The following is a 13,505-nucleotide window of genomic DNA, read 5'->3' as shown; positions in this document are numbered from 1 at the left end:
TCTCTCCTCTCCAGCCAAATCAGACTACATCCTACAGTTGCCATGTCTCCAGGTGTTCGCAGGTGTTGGTCTCTACTTTTTCATTTTGCCAATCTCTCTCAGTCCTTCCATCCTTACTCCAAACGTCACCTCTGGAAAGCTTTCTGTGACCTGTCTTTGGTGCTCCCATCAAAGGATGCTCCCATGCTGAGCCCACCGCCGTCGCAGCACTTGCCTCACTTTTCATTTTCTGTATTTTATGATGCTTTGTTATCTCGGGGCCTTGCCGACCCAAATGGCACTGCCTCCCCCGAGGCTAGCTAATCCCTGGAGATAGCGGTGACTTTGCAGACGTACCTGTCATCTGCAGACCAGGCAACCCAGAGCCCACACCCTCCACCTTCTTTATCGTGCTCCTTCACGGCTCTTCTCCTCTTGGTCAGTACCCCCTGCCCCAATCACCCCAGAGCCAGGTCCCAGGCGACCTGGGACAGCCCTCACACCCAGGGCCTGCTGCCGTTATTTAGACCAGCCAGTTCTAAAGTTGCTCAGCCTACCCATACTTTCCCCCAGAAACCACAGTAAAGGCTCTTGCCCCTGTCTTCTTCCCTCCCCTTCTTCCTACTAACTGACCACCCGTGTGGTCCTGCGCGGCCGGACGTGCCCCTTGCTCTTGGCAACTGTGAGTAACAAAGTACCCTTTCCCTAGCAGGCATCCTGTGCTCTGCTGGTGATACTATATCCAAATAACATGCAAACCTACGTCTTCAAACACCCCTTGCCCCTGCACATGCCGGGGCAGCTTCATGGCCAGGGCACACGTGGGGAGTCTGCACCATTTTCTCTCTCTGGGGGACACTCTGCTGTTCCCCCAGACTCTTTGTAAGACTCTCAGGTTGTCCATGCCTAAGATATAAGTTGCCACCAAATGTGTAACAGAGAGTGAGAGGAGCTGATATAACCTCTGATATGATCTTAGAGTGTGGTGACAGAGAGGTCCTTCCCTCTAAACGGGGCAGGCTGCACCGCTTGTAAACTCCCAAGACAGAAAATATATATATATATCAAAAAGTGCTTCTAACACTTTTACCCCCAACTTCTCATTTGACCCTCATCACGAACAGTAAAATAGTTATTAGTATCCATGCTTTAGAAATGAGAACATCCTTTGACGAAGACACAGCCCTCTCTTGAATAGCCGTAGCAGATTACTCTGCATCTCTGTTTTCTCATCTGTAAAATGGCAATAACAATGACATTTCCCTCACTGGATTGTGGTGAAGATCGGCAAGATGATGCACGCAGAGCTCCACTGCATGCCTAGCACCGCGTCTGTGAAGCACGCATTCCACGTTAGGCATTACTGGTTTGTTGGCAATGATGCTGCAGTTGTTAACAACACTAAACCCACGCATTTCAAATATGCAGGTGTTGCCTCTTGTTGTTATTCTCCAAAACCGCTACATCAGGTGCCCTAAAACTGTACAAGTGTAAATATGATTTTCGTTAAGTAAGATTTTTTTTAAATGTTCAAAACAAAAGGAGAACAAGGTACCTGCTGGGGGAAAGAGCAGGAGAAGCAAGAAGAGGGAGCTTGAAATGAATGAGGCATCACCCAGCACTGATTCAAGTAAAACGGTTTTAACTTTCATCTCTGATCCTTGGTATCAAATGGATAAAAGATTCTATGGATTGAATGAAGTTCCATATTTTCACATGTGTGTAGAGCATCGTGTAGACACTACACAGATCTCCAGGGTGGCCCAAGTTTAGGAGTCCTCCCTTCAGACAGGATTTAATGAGTGGCCCACAATTTGCGATCCTGGGCTTAAATTGTTTTTATCTCCTGGTTCTTCATCTCACCCATCCCCACAATTTTGCCCGAATATGGAAGGCTAATTCAGTTTGGTAGCTTCTTAGAAGTTCCAGTCTGAGCCGTTGACTTGCTACAGCAGCTGGCGAGAGATGGGAATTTAGTGGGGGCTAAGAGGAGGTTGGGAACCCAGCCTTTCCTCAGGGACAGAGGCACTCAGGGAAAAATACGTTTCAACACAACAAAAGTGTGGGGTTTTTTTTTAATATTAACAACTGAAAAAAGTAATTGTACTCTAAGAAAAAAAGCTGATTTAAAAAATAGGCCTTAATAAAAATTTTTTAAAAATTAAAAAAAAATAGGCTAATGTCTATCAGAAAATACATTCAAAAGAGTTGGACTTCCATGAGGAATTTCAGTAGCTGTCTTCTGTAAAGAAGTAGTTGGTTCAATGCAGTTGCAGGAAAAATCTTTGCAGTCAGTGATGAAAATGAAGCTAAAATTATTTCCTGGGGAATAATAGATACCAATGACTCCAATCTGTGAGGAGAGGAGGGATTCAAAGGTAAACAGGTGGCCAAAGTACCACTGGGGCTTGTGTTGGAGCAGGGGACCTCTGGCATTAAGCCCAGTGATCCCCAGCAGAGAGGGAAGATGAGTGGGTGGCTATTGGACGGGGCAGTCTTTTAATTCTGCTGGACGAGGCCTATGTCACCATCTCTCTGGAGTCTCGGTGCCCCTCTGCAGAGGCCAGGTGCTTTACCCATGACCAATGAAACTGGGAGCGCAGGTCTGAAAAGGACAAGGGAAATGTCCCCTGTAAGAATACTTTTTTATCTGACTGTAGGTGAAAAGATGATTCTGGAATTCTCAAGTGCCCACTGAACTACGAAAGTAGGAAGCTGATTTATTTTTCAGTCTGAAAGCCAAAACTGAAGGGACTTTCAGGCAGACATTCTGTGTCATCCAGCAGCACAGACTGGAGAAGTGGGAGCTATCAGCCTACCGTGATGAAGCAGTTAAAATAATCACTAAACCAAGGGGGATCAGAAGGCGGCAAAGCTGAACAATTTCAAATGAAGCACCAGAAGGGTCCCTCTTAGGCAAAGCCAAGTTCTTCAGGTGGAGAGGGGATAAGGGGGAAGAGACAGCCTAGAGGGGACTGGGACACGTAAAAGAATTCTTTAAATGTCGAGAGAGACTCGAAGGTGAGGTGAACTGCAGGATGGAGGGAAGAGTCGGGCAAGAGGACCAGCTGCCGAGTGTAGCACAGACCCTGGCTAGTGTCTCTGCTGTGGGGTTGGCTCACCCAGTGGGTAGAGTCAAGTTGTTCAGGTGATCTGCACACACACACACACACACACACACACACACACACACACACACGGGCACACCTCTGCATTTACACATAGGAAAAACAGAAACTCGTTTGAAAACAACCTCAAAATCTCAAAATACCTGTATCTTCTGGATCTACAGGGAAATAAGGCAACTGACACACTGCTGGGAGCTGGGAAATCATTAATACTACGGTGCAGCAAAACCCAACCAAACCAAACCATGCAGAGGAGCAGCGTTCTAGATCAGAAGTCTAGATCCATGCTCCTCCAGCTTGTCTGCATCTCAGCTCCATCTGAGACCTAACGTTAACCCTCTTGAGGCCCAGATCACACACCAAACCAACTAAATCGGAATCTCTGGGGGAAGAAGCTACGCTTTGGGGAGATTTTTTGCTCCCCCAGGCAAATTCAGCGTGCAGTCAAGTTTCGAGAGCCACTGAATAAGGTCTGGCTACCCCTGCTGCCCAGCCTTGGGGCCTCCGTAAGATGCATAACCTCCCTGCCTCAGTTTTCGCATCTGCGGAGTGAGAGAGGGGAGCGCTTGTTCTGAGGTCTCTCCTAATTCAATCATTCTGTGAACCCATCAGCTTGACGTGGGTAGGTATCATGCAAGGGCAGGTGTGGCAGGATTGCAGAGAACGGGAGGCCTCGGCACACCCGCAGTCAAGCCCGTTTTGCGCAGCAAATCTGGGAGCACTGTTTACTCCCCGGCCGTGAGCATCCCTCAAAGTGACTTTATTTGTTTTACAGTTTAGGGGCCTCTGTAGGTAGCCTCAGGAGCCCATTCATTTCATTAACATTAAATCAACAAGCAGACCTTCTTTCTGCCTCTCTCAAGCAGGATTAATGGATTTTGGCATGATTTGTGCATCTGGCAGCAAAACCTCGTGCTGAGAAAGCTAGCAGGCTTGACTGATTCCCAGCAGTGCTAACTTCATAAACTTACTTGAAGCTTTTAACTTTGACTGAAGATTAAAGGTAACGACTTCACGCTGTTACATTCGAATGCATGATCCTCGAGATGCATAAAAAACTATAGAAAATGACAAACTACTTGATAAATTAACATCATCTACATGTTTGCATGTGTGTGTGTATAGAAATACATGGTTTTTATGCTTATGAAAACACTTAATTCTGTGTATGTAAAAAGGACCCTCTAAAACACAGATTCACATAATAAATAATCATCATTACACTAAATAGTGTACTGATAGACGCATAGGCGCGTAAACATGAGAACCTATAGTTAGAATATCGTAAATATGCTAACAGAAGGCGCAGTGTTGTGTGAGGCTGTAACATCATGGACTGTTGAACATAATTTTAATTTTCTAAGGAGCAAAATGATTCTACTCTCTGAGACCAGTTATCACCTATAAAGAATCCTACATATCTCCATGCTTATCCTTTTTTCTTCCAGACAGCCGTAAATTAAATTCAAAACTCAGAGAAGTCTGCATGAAGAAGGGAAAGAAAAGGGGAAAATACAATATTTCCAGCCCATCTGACAAGACTACATAAAAAACTTTTGATCAAAGGGTCTTAAGTACACTTTACTGGTGTGACAAACAACATTTTTATCCCTTTATTAGATTTATTTTCTTCTGAAAACTGCAGTGACCAGGGTATGGTTTGTGAAAGAAAGCCGGCAGGGTTGTGTTCTTTGATTCCTAATTAACACCTTCAGTCTCAAAAGAGAACCAACAGAAATACCATAAAATGTTGCAGCTGCATTGTGATTCCGCTCGGTTGGTTTGTTAAAAGTCGGCTGGGCATTGGCAGCTGCAATAAAGAGAAAGCTCAATGGATGTTTTGTATTGTGCCCACTGAAGTGAAAGAAGGCAACCATTTTAATTTTCAGATGGGCAGCTGCAGAGGGAGGTTTAAATGGAGCTAAATACAAGATTTACTGTTAATTTATAGTAAATAAGTAAAGGAAGTAAAAACTCAACTTTCAAGCTTTTACGATCACATCGAAATTTTAGTGAGAAATTACGAAGGACAATCGTGGGGGAGCTTTTTAGCTACCGACTTGGGGAATTTGGCAACAAGGAATCGCATTCATTCTTAAAATCAAAATAGGCTTTTGGAAAGTGCGGGGTAAACCAAAGCTTTAGAAATTGACATTTCCACTTTGGAAAGTAAAGGTCTATCTTTCCTGTCTTTGGTAATGGAACTCCCTCATCCCACTTTATTGAAGCCTTGAAGTTCGTTCAGATCGGAACTGAGTAAGAGTCCATACACCCCTCCCACCTCCCTTTTTTTAAGAGCATGGAGTTGAATTTTGCCTTGGGTAGGGGAATAAAGGAGGCATTTAACTCTGGTCAGATAAATCTCACTCACATTCAAAAACGCAATTAAGGAAATATGTAAATCTAGGGGTTTCATCAAATGCTAGCTAAGGGGTGACTCGTTCTTTTCGAACACAATGACTGAACTAAAGAACTTTGGTGTCTGTGTAAGAACCATTGTCCAAGCCGCAGTCCCTGTTGGAAACAGAGTCCGGCCTGGCCGTGGGAAATACCTACGTATTTGACACAGGCCCTATTTCTGAGAGAAAGGGGATGGAAGAGAAAGTATGGCGATTTTACTGTTGCATTCTAATCAGCCATGATCTGCCTAATTTGCTTTGATCAGGAAGATAAACTAATTTTTCTATGGGCTGGATAAAAGTAATTAGCAAGCCAAAGCTTTCATGTTATTTCAAAAGAGCTAAAGTAAAGAGGATCAGAAATTGTAATGGTGGGAGCTAAATACATCTTTTCGGCTCATCTGAGAGCATTGTTAGTTCAAAATAGGATACTGACACACAAGAGGAACTCCGCTAAAGATGGTTTCATGGGCTGCCCCACCATTGTAAATCCTGGGACCTACAATGCTATGTAACTAAACAGAATTACAAAGGGTGATTTATAATTAGTATCTGTCATACAGCCCCATTCTTTTGCAGAGAGACCTTTACCTTCAAGTGAAAAGGTACAATTATTGCCTCTTCCTTAAAAGCACTGTTGGTTTTTCCAGAAGCTCTGCATTTAAATTGCTGTATTTAAGTTGTTGGGGGTAGTTGGATATGTTTGTTTGAACCCTAAAACCACCGCTCCTCTAAAACATCCAGACACAGCCCGCTTGGGATTCTACAATCCTGGATATCCTATAGTCAGATCTGAGATCAAATTGAAAAAAGCCCATCAGGAACCCGACTCCCCAGGTGCTTAAATTTCACAGCCTGGTTCACGGGGCTTTTGTGCCAGTTACCAACTTCAGTAACACCGCAACCTCCTCTCCTGTTTTTTTCTGAACACCCAAACACATGTAGTTATTAGATGAGAGGGAAAGATTTTGGAATATAGGATTTTGTTTCTTCAAAGAAAAAAACAAATCCACTATTTAGTGTTACTTCTTTTTCTTGTTGATGTGACCTTTACTTTACTTCCTTTCCGAGCTATTGTACCAGATACGGTATCTATAACCCAACTGTAAACTTAATTGCTTTTTTGGCTACTAATCTCCTTTGCTAAGGCTGTTAGATACAAAGTGTGTATTTCATGTCTGCCTCAATGTGTCTTATAAGATAAGTAGATCTTTTAAAAGGATCTCTCTGTGAGGTGGGAGCTCACCCAAGTTTCAAAGTTAGATAGAAACTACTGTTACCAAAAAATTACACAGGAAACTAGAAAATCAGGACACTGTTCTGCCTTGTTTTTAAAATTATTCAAAATAATCTGATTCACTTTTTTACGCTCACGCCCTCCCCTTAGTTTGGAAAACTGCCGTCAACAAACATTTCAACTCTTTTGTCATTGTCTTAAAAGTGCTTAGGAATAACAGTGTTTAAAAATGCAAATATTTTTACTTTGTGGCTTACATTGTCATAAGGGCTAGAAAAGATGGCAACAGTTAGGACTAAGAAGTCAATCTCTGGCTGCGGTGGCGATCTTAATAGTATCAACTTTATGTTCCTCCCCATTTGTTCGTTCATTCACAAAATTAATGTTTGTCAATTACCTATTTTGTGCTAGCCGCTAAGAGTGTTGCAGTGCCCAGGGTGGACACAATCCCTGCCTCTGCAGAGGAGACAGACATTAAGAAAATGCCTATTTAAATGTATATTATTAAGATTATGAAAGCGCCCTGATGGAGAATGGGAGTGCAGTGAAAGAGAACCTGCCTGGTGCTGGTGATCAGGCAAGACTTCCTTTAGGAAGTGGCATTCAATCTGAGACTTGGAGGCTGAGTTGGAGTTGGCCAGGAGAGAGAGAAAGAGCAATCTAGGCAGACTTTCCTGTTTAAGTGTGAGCACTGGCTGAGCTCTCCTCTGTATAAACATAGAGCATGATGCTAAGGACCAGTAAGCACCTTGCACTACGGGAGGTCTAACAGGGTTACCCCTAGGGGGCAGGATCTCCCTCTAAGATCTGACCTAGCATTACTAGGCACCTCTCCTAGGAATATATTACAAAGATCTTTATGGCAGGGGGCCCTATAGTTGTAGTCTGATTTCGTAAGTGTGCTTTCTCCTTTACCAGCTTCTAGTTTTACTGGGCATCCGAATTCATTTCCAATCCTTCTGAAACACAGTAATGAATTCATTTATTTGTACTCCTAAGAATAACCTGAAAAAAGGAGGTGGTAACATGTTGTAAGGACCTGTATGTTTTCTCCTGGATTCAATGGGGAGCCAAGAAGTAGAAGGCAAGGTTTCCCTCCGTCCTTCTCTCATTCACAGTAAACTCTTCCAGTTTTTGCTCACAAGGGGGAGCTGGTCAGACCTAAGTGTGCACATCTATTCATTCTTTCAATTATTCACCTAATATTTGCTGGGCACTTAACGTCAGGCAGATTCTAGACTAAGCCCAAGAACCAGAGATGAATTAAGGAACAGCCTCTGCTTGCTGGAGTTCACGGTTTGATCGAGGAAGACAGACAAGTGAATCAAGGCAGTACAGTGGTTAAGAGCCTCATTCTGGGGTCAGACACTCTATTGGAATCCTGGCCCCGCCACCTGTTACCTTGGGCCAATCATCCAACGCCTCTGCGGCTGCAGTTTCCTCATCTGCAAACAGAACGCTTCTCCTAGGTAGCTCATGAGGGCTATTATCTGCAGAGCCCTGAGAACAGTGTCTGGCAGGTAGTACATACAAGGTCGTAGAGGTCGGTATAAAGTCCCGTGGAAGCATGGAGAAGGGAACCATTCACTCCACCTGGGGCTGAAAATACTTCCCACCAGAGAGGGGGGTGTGCGTATGCTCTGCTCTTAAAGGATGGGGAGGATTTTTACCACGTGGGTGGGGCACATCCTTCAGAGTGCAGGGACCCCATCAGCAGAGACACGGGAGTGGGGAGGCACAGGGCGAGAAGTTTTCAGCTTTGCTGTACGTGAGGCAACAGCAAGTGGACAAGAGAGAGCTCTGAAGAGACGGAAAGCAGCATCAGAGTGGACGCAAGAATGCAGGAGGAGAGACTGAGCGTTTCGCGTGGAGAAACTGGTTAAAGTGAAGTTCGAATCAGGACGGACGCCTGCCAGATGAAGTCTCGGGCCTCTGTTTGGGTTTTTCTTGCCATGACTGGGCCCTCCACAGGAGACCAGGCCGCTACAGCCTGAGGTTTTACCCTTGCCCTACAATTGATGAATTACATGACTGAGGGTTACCCTCACCCCTTTCTGATTTGTTTTGCCACCTGCTAAATGAGAGAATCATCCATTTTAGTACAAACAGCACACTGGACTAACTTCATGTACAGCAAGGAATGCTTGGCTTGCAAACGAACACCCCCAGGCACGTCTAACGCACAGACATCGCGGGTCCACGAACCCGCAGAAAAGTTGAAGTGGACTCTCACTGGGGGCTTCCTCCATACCAGCTTCTCTCCTCGGGAGCCATCAGCTCCAATTCTTCCTCCTCCCTTATGTCGTGGCTTCCATTCCAGCCCTGCTTGGACTCCCCTTCCATTTCCAGTTGTCAAACAGGGCTAATTTCCTTCCTTCTCCACATCCTTTCCCAGCCTCCAAACTAAGAATAAATGAATGAAAGGTTTCTGGATGGCACCCTCAACTCTGTGGCCCCTGGAAGCTCAATCCCACCCACTTCTAAGCGTCTTTGGCCATTGCTGCCTCTGCTGAAAGCAGGATCGTGACAGGTCTGCCCCAGGAATTGCTCCTCATCCATTCTCATTTGGGGGCCATAATCTTAACTCCCGCACCTCTTCCAGCCATGAGCACTGCCGCTGGAATCCACAGTTTAGCTTTATCTAGACCTCCAGGCTCTGGTGACCTGTGAGTCCTCCCCACCCCACCTCCCTCTCCCTCATGTCTCAGACGGGACAAGTCTTGCCTCTTTTCCAAAGCGACCCCATCTTGGATTGCCCTCTTACCTCCCACGGGTGATTTATTTAGCAGACATTTCTTGAGAGTGTGCCACGCGAGGTGCTTTGGGAGGACACACAGATCAAGACACTATCAGGTCATTTTCTTCTGGAAGTTTGACATCGAAGGGCTGGTACTATTCCATACTATATTAAATTTGGCAACCTGGCATGTTACCCAGTAAAAGGATTTCCACTTACAGTAGTTATTATGGGAGCATCCTCTGTCCCTCTCCAGTCAGTCTATTAATCATCGTGTTTCTCTAGCACGGTAGCGGGCATCTCTACATGTTATATAAATATTTCCTGTGGATGGAATAAGGGATTCCTCTCTCTGTTCTGTTGTTTCCTCGAATTCCTTTCCCTTCTTTCTCCTTCCTCTCTGCCAAAATTCTTGAGAGAGGAGGCCACATTCACTGACCCCAGTTCACTACCAGCCACTCCCTCTTTCCCTCCTTTTGAAATCAGCCTGCCACCCCCACCGATCAACTGAACTCACTCTCTGAAACACCACCATGGACCTCCTACTGCCAAATCCAAGTGGTCTTTTCTCAGCCCTCCATCTTCCCGACTGCTGGGCGGGAGTAGACTTGGCCGGCCATCCCTCCTTCCTCCCTCCGCCGAGTGAGCGCGCCGCAGTTCCAGCCTCCAGATGCACACGCTTCAGAATCCACCAGGCCTGGGTCTGGCCACGGTCCAAAGCTCAGTTTCCTTATCTGTGAAATGGGCTAGTAAAGCCCATTATCCACGTCCGGCGCACCCAGGCAGTCTCCTAGTTGTTCCCCTTACTTCGTGTCATCTCACACGTGCACCGCTGCCTGATTCATCCTCATAAACTTCACGTCGCTTCTCTGTTCAGAAAGTTGCAGTGACACCCCGAGACTGCAGAGCTCCCGTCCCATCGCCCCACACACGAGGTCTCCACAGTCAGCTCCAGTCACGCCCAGCTGCGCCCCAGCAGCGACAGGAGCCCCGCGGGGCTGCGATGCCGGACGCAGTTCCCTGGAGTCAGATTGGCCTCCTCCTGGTTGTCATTTAATGTTGCTTTATCTCAGTTTCGTCCGGAGCAAATTGAAATACTGGATTAATTTAAAGCTAAAGCAATTCTATGATTTTTACCTCTTGGCCCTGTTTTTCCGTACCTTCCCTTCAGGTTTCCTATTCCTCAGGCAAATTGGACTGGACCCCATTTTCCTAACTTCCTCCTTGCTTCCCCGCCTCTGCACCTCTGCTCTTACCAGTGTCTCTGGCTGGACTGGCTGCTTTCCACCTACACACGTGAAAACCCTTCCTTCAGGCTCTTCTCAGGTGCCACCTCCAATTCCGTGGCCAGGAGTCATTGTCCTGCCAGGCAGATGCCAGTCGTCCTCTTTTGTGACACATTCACGTTCAGTCCCGTTTGGCCCACTGCAGTTTTCCGCTCACTCTGTCCCCTGCCCCACCGGCTTGCCCTTGCACTTTGGCCGGTTGTGTCTCCTCTTGCCAGCTTTGGCTGCACGTCTCCTTACTTAAAAGCCACCATGCCTATTGTTGTCCAGTGCCTCAGACGTAGCACCTTCATGCATGGCTTCAAAACACGTCACTGAAATGTCCCAGGCAACTTTAGTTCTCTCGTTTGAGGTCATACGTGGAGGCCAATGGGCTGTAAGGGGCCTGAACTTTTAATAATAATTGTGTCGTGGGTTAGGATGATGCCTTTACAAGTTAGTATAAATCAGCAGATAAGCAAAATCGTACTTAAAGAGATATCACCTGTGGTGATACTTTATTAAAAATCTGGTTGCAGTGTTGACGGTGATAGCACACTTAATTCAGCCACTTCACGGTAGATTAGATAAAATTCCATAAATATTTGAATGCATTTATACCCTAGTTCAATAGTTCCTAATGGGCAAAATTCAGAATCACTCGGGGAGATTTTTTTTTTTTAAGTCCACATCCTACCACCCCAAAGGCTGTTATTTGGTAGATCTGGAAATGAACGTGGGTGTCTCTTTTGAACACAGGCGACCACGATCACCGGATCACACAGCTCCAGGAACTGTGCAGTGCACAGCTGCCCAGCGCTAGGCGGCGACCTGGAGCAGGTTCTGGAGCAGGTTCTGGCTGCATGTTCTCTTAGCCTCAGGCGAGAGCTTCACCCAGACCTCGGCATCAGAAACATTTAGGTTAGGATCTTAGCTTCGTCACTTACTGGATGTGTGACTTTGAGTAAATTACTTGATCTCTCAAAACCTCAGTTTCTACATCTGTATATGGTGACGGTGGTCACTGCAGAGGAAGATGAAAGTAGACCACGTCAGTAAAGTGCTCAGGACAGCACCTAACATACAGAAAGCAGGCAAAAAAGGTCGACTACGATGATGACAATGGTGATTATCTAAGTCCCTCTCTTCAAATCTCTCATTGGCCGAGTGGCTTCAAGACCAATTCACTGAAGGAGATATTAAGTTAATTGATTACTCAGTTTGAAAAGATTAGTATCTTTCTTGCATTTCTTATTACTTCTCTGTAGGTTGTTAGAGTAAAATTTAGCATGTATGAATTGTATTTTGTGTATGTAATATACATGTGTGTGGAGTCTCCAGTACATCTAGTGACCATAAAAAAGTTTTTGACTTGTCTGCCTTTTAATCCAAAAGTGTTTAGAGACCTTTGTGGGTATAGCTGAAAACAAAGCACTGCATCAGAGATTACCTGATGGCCCTCTGATGTGTGAACTGTTGGCCGAAGTGCTGTAGAAGCCTCTGCCAGAATATGTGATTATATAGTGGACTTAAATGCTAGTTTTAAAAAGATTATTTATATCATGGTTTTGTATCAAAATCTTATTTTGCATCACATTTACAACTGTAATTAAATTTTATTGACATTGTGATTAGTTTAATGTTTGTTTCCATGACACATACCTCAGTGTCAGACTCTAGAAAGTCAAGAACTTTGTGTTGTCTCCTGTGGAGTCCTGTGAGTCTAGTACACTGCGTGCCACATAGTAGGTACCAGTAATCCTTTGCTGAGTGAGAAGAAGAAAGGAAGATGGGAGAAAGGGAGGGAAGAAGCTATGTACTCCTACGCAGAGTGGTTAATACAGAACCAGGAGCAGTGCACAGAATAAACTTTGAACTTCATGCGAAGCATAATAAAGACTGAGACAACCTCAACCCACCAAAGTTTACAGTCTAGCTAGGGACATCTGACATATTCAGAAATTTGTACCATTCAGTACACTTAATAAATGTTTTACAAAGATGATGACTGCCCTGAGGGGTTAATATCAATAGAGGAGAGGTGGGGCTCTAGTCTGATCCAGAAGATGGAGGGAAAGAGACAGAAAAAAGGAACAACCAAATTAAGAAAAAAATCAGAATTACATCATCTAAGCTACAATTACAGCCCTCAAGTAGACAGATGGGAAATCATCCCAAGTCTATATTAAAGTGAATTCCAGCAAGCCAGGCAGCGTGAGGCTGTGGCTGTTGTTCGAGTAGGTACATTCAATATCATAATCATTTTGCTTTATTCTAGTAGTGGTATTTAATTTGGAATTCTTTGAGCATGAAAAATTGGCATGAGATCTTTCTGTTCAGAAAACAGGAGAGTAGGTTAGAAAAGAAAGGCTTTCCCGGGAAGCAGGCTCAGAGTTGGCGATTTGAGTACAGAACGTGTCCTGGGGCACGCCCTCAGGATCAAACCTGCAGGGACAGAAGGAAGTGACCAAGGCAGAACTGGGCAGAGGAAGGAAGATGCTGAACTGGGATGAGGTTGCAACAAAGTCCCCAGCCAGCCCTCCAGGGAGCTCTTAACATCGGGGTGGCCCTTCAGAAGGGTCTCTTCAAACCTTCAAACCTCACACTGACCAGTTATCAGATGTAGGTTTCTCCGTCCCCACCCCCACCACAGAGTGTGACCTTGAGCAAGGAGGCTCACCTTAATTGCTCAGCAGGGGGACCCAACTGGAGTTCTAGCTGTGCCGGATGAGCAAGTCAGTCCTGAAAGGGGGCACCTGA

General features: G+C 45.3%; 1 protein-coding gene across 4 annotated transcripts in view; it reads left to right on the top strand.

Moving 5' to 3' along the window:
- The window catches only part of LGR5 (leucine rich repeat containing G protein-coupled receptor 5), a 112,144-nt gene that overhangs the window by 11,013 nt on the left and 87,626 nt on the right, over positions 1-13,505 (top strand). The gene's annotated exons all lie outside the window — the stretch shown is intronic.

The sequence above is a fragment of the Camelus bactrianus genome, chromosome 12 (genome assembly GCF_048773025.1).
Source record: "Camelus bactrianus isolate YW-2024 breed Bactrian camel chromosome 12, ASM4877302v1, whole genome shotgun sequence".
NCBI lineage: Eukaryota > Metazoa > Chordata > Mammalia > Artiodactyla > Camelidae > Camelus > Camelus bactrianus.
This window is presented reverse-complemented; position numbering and strand designations above follow the sequence as displayed.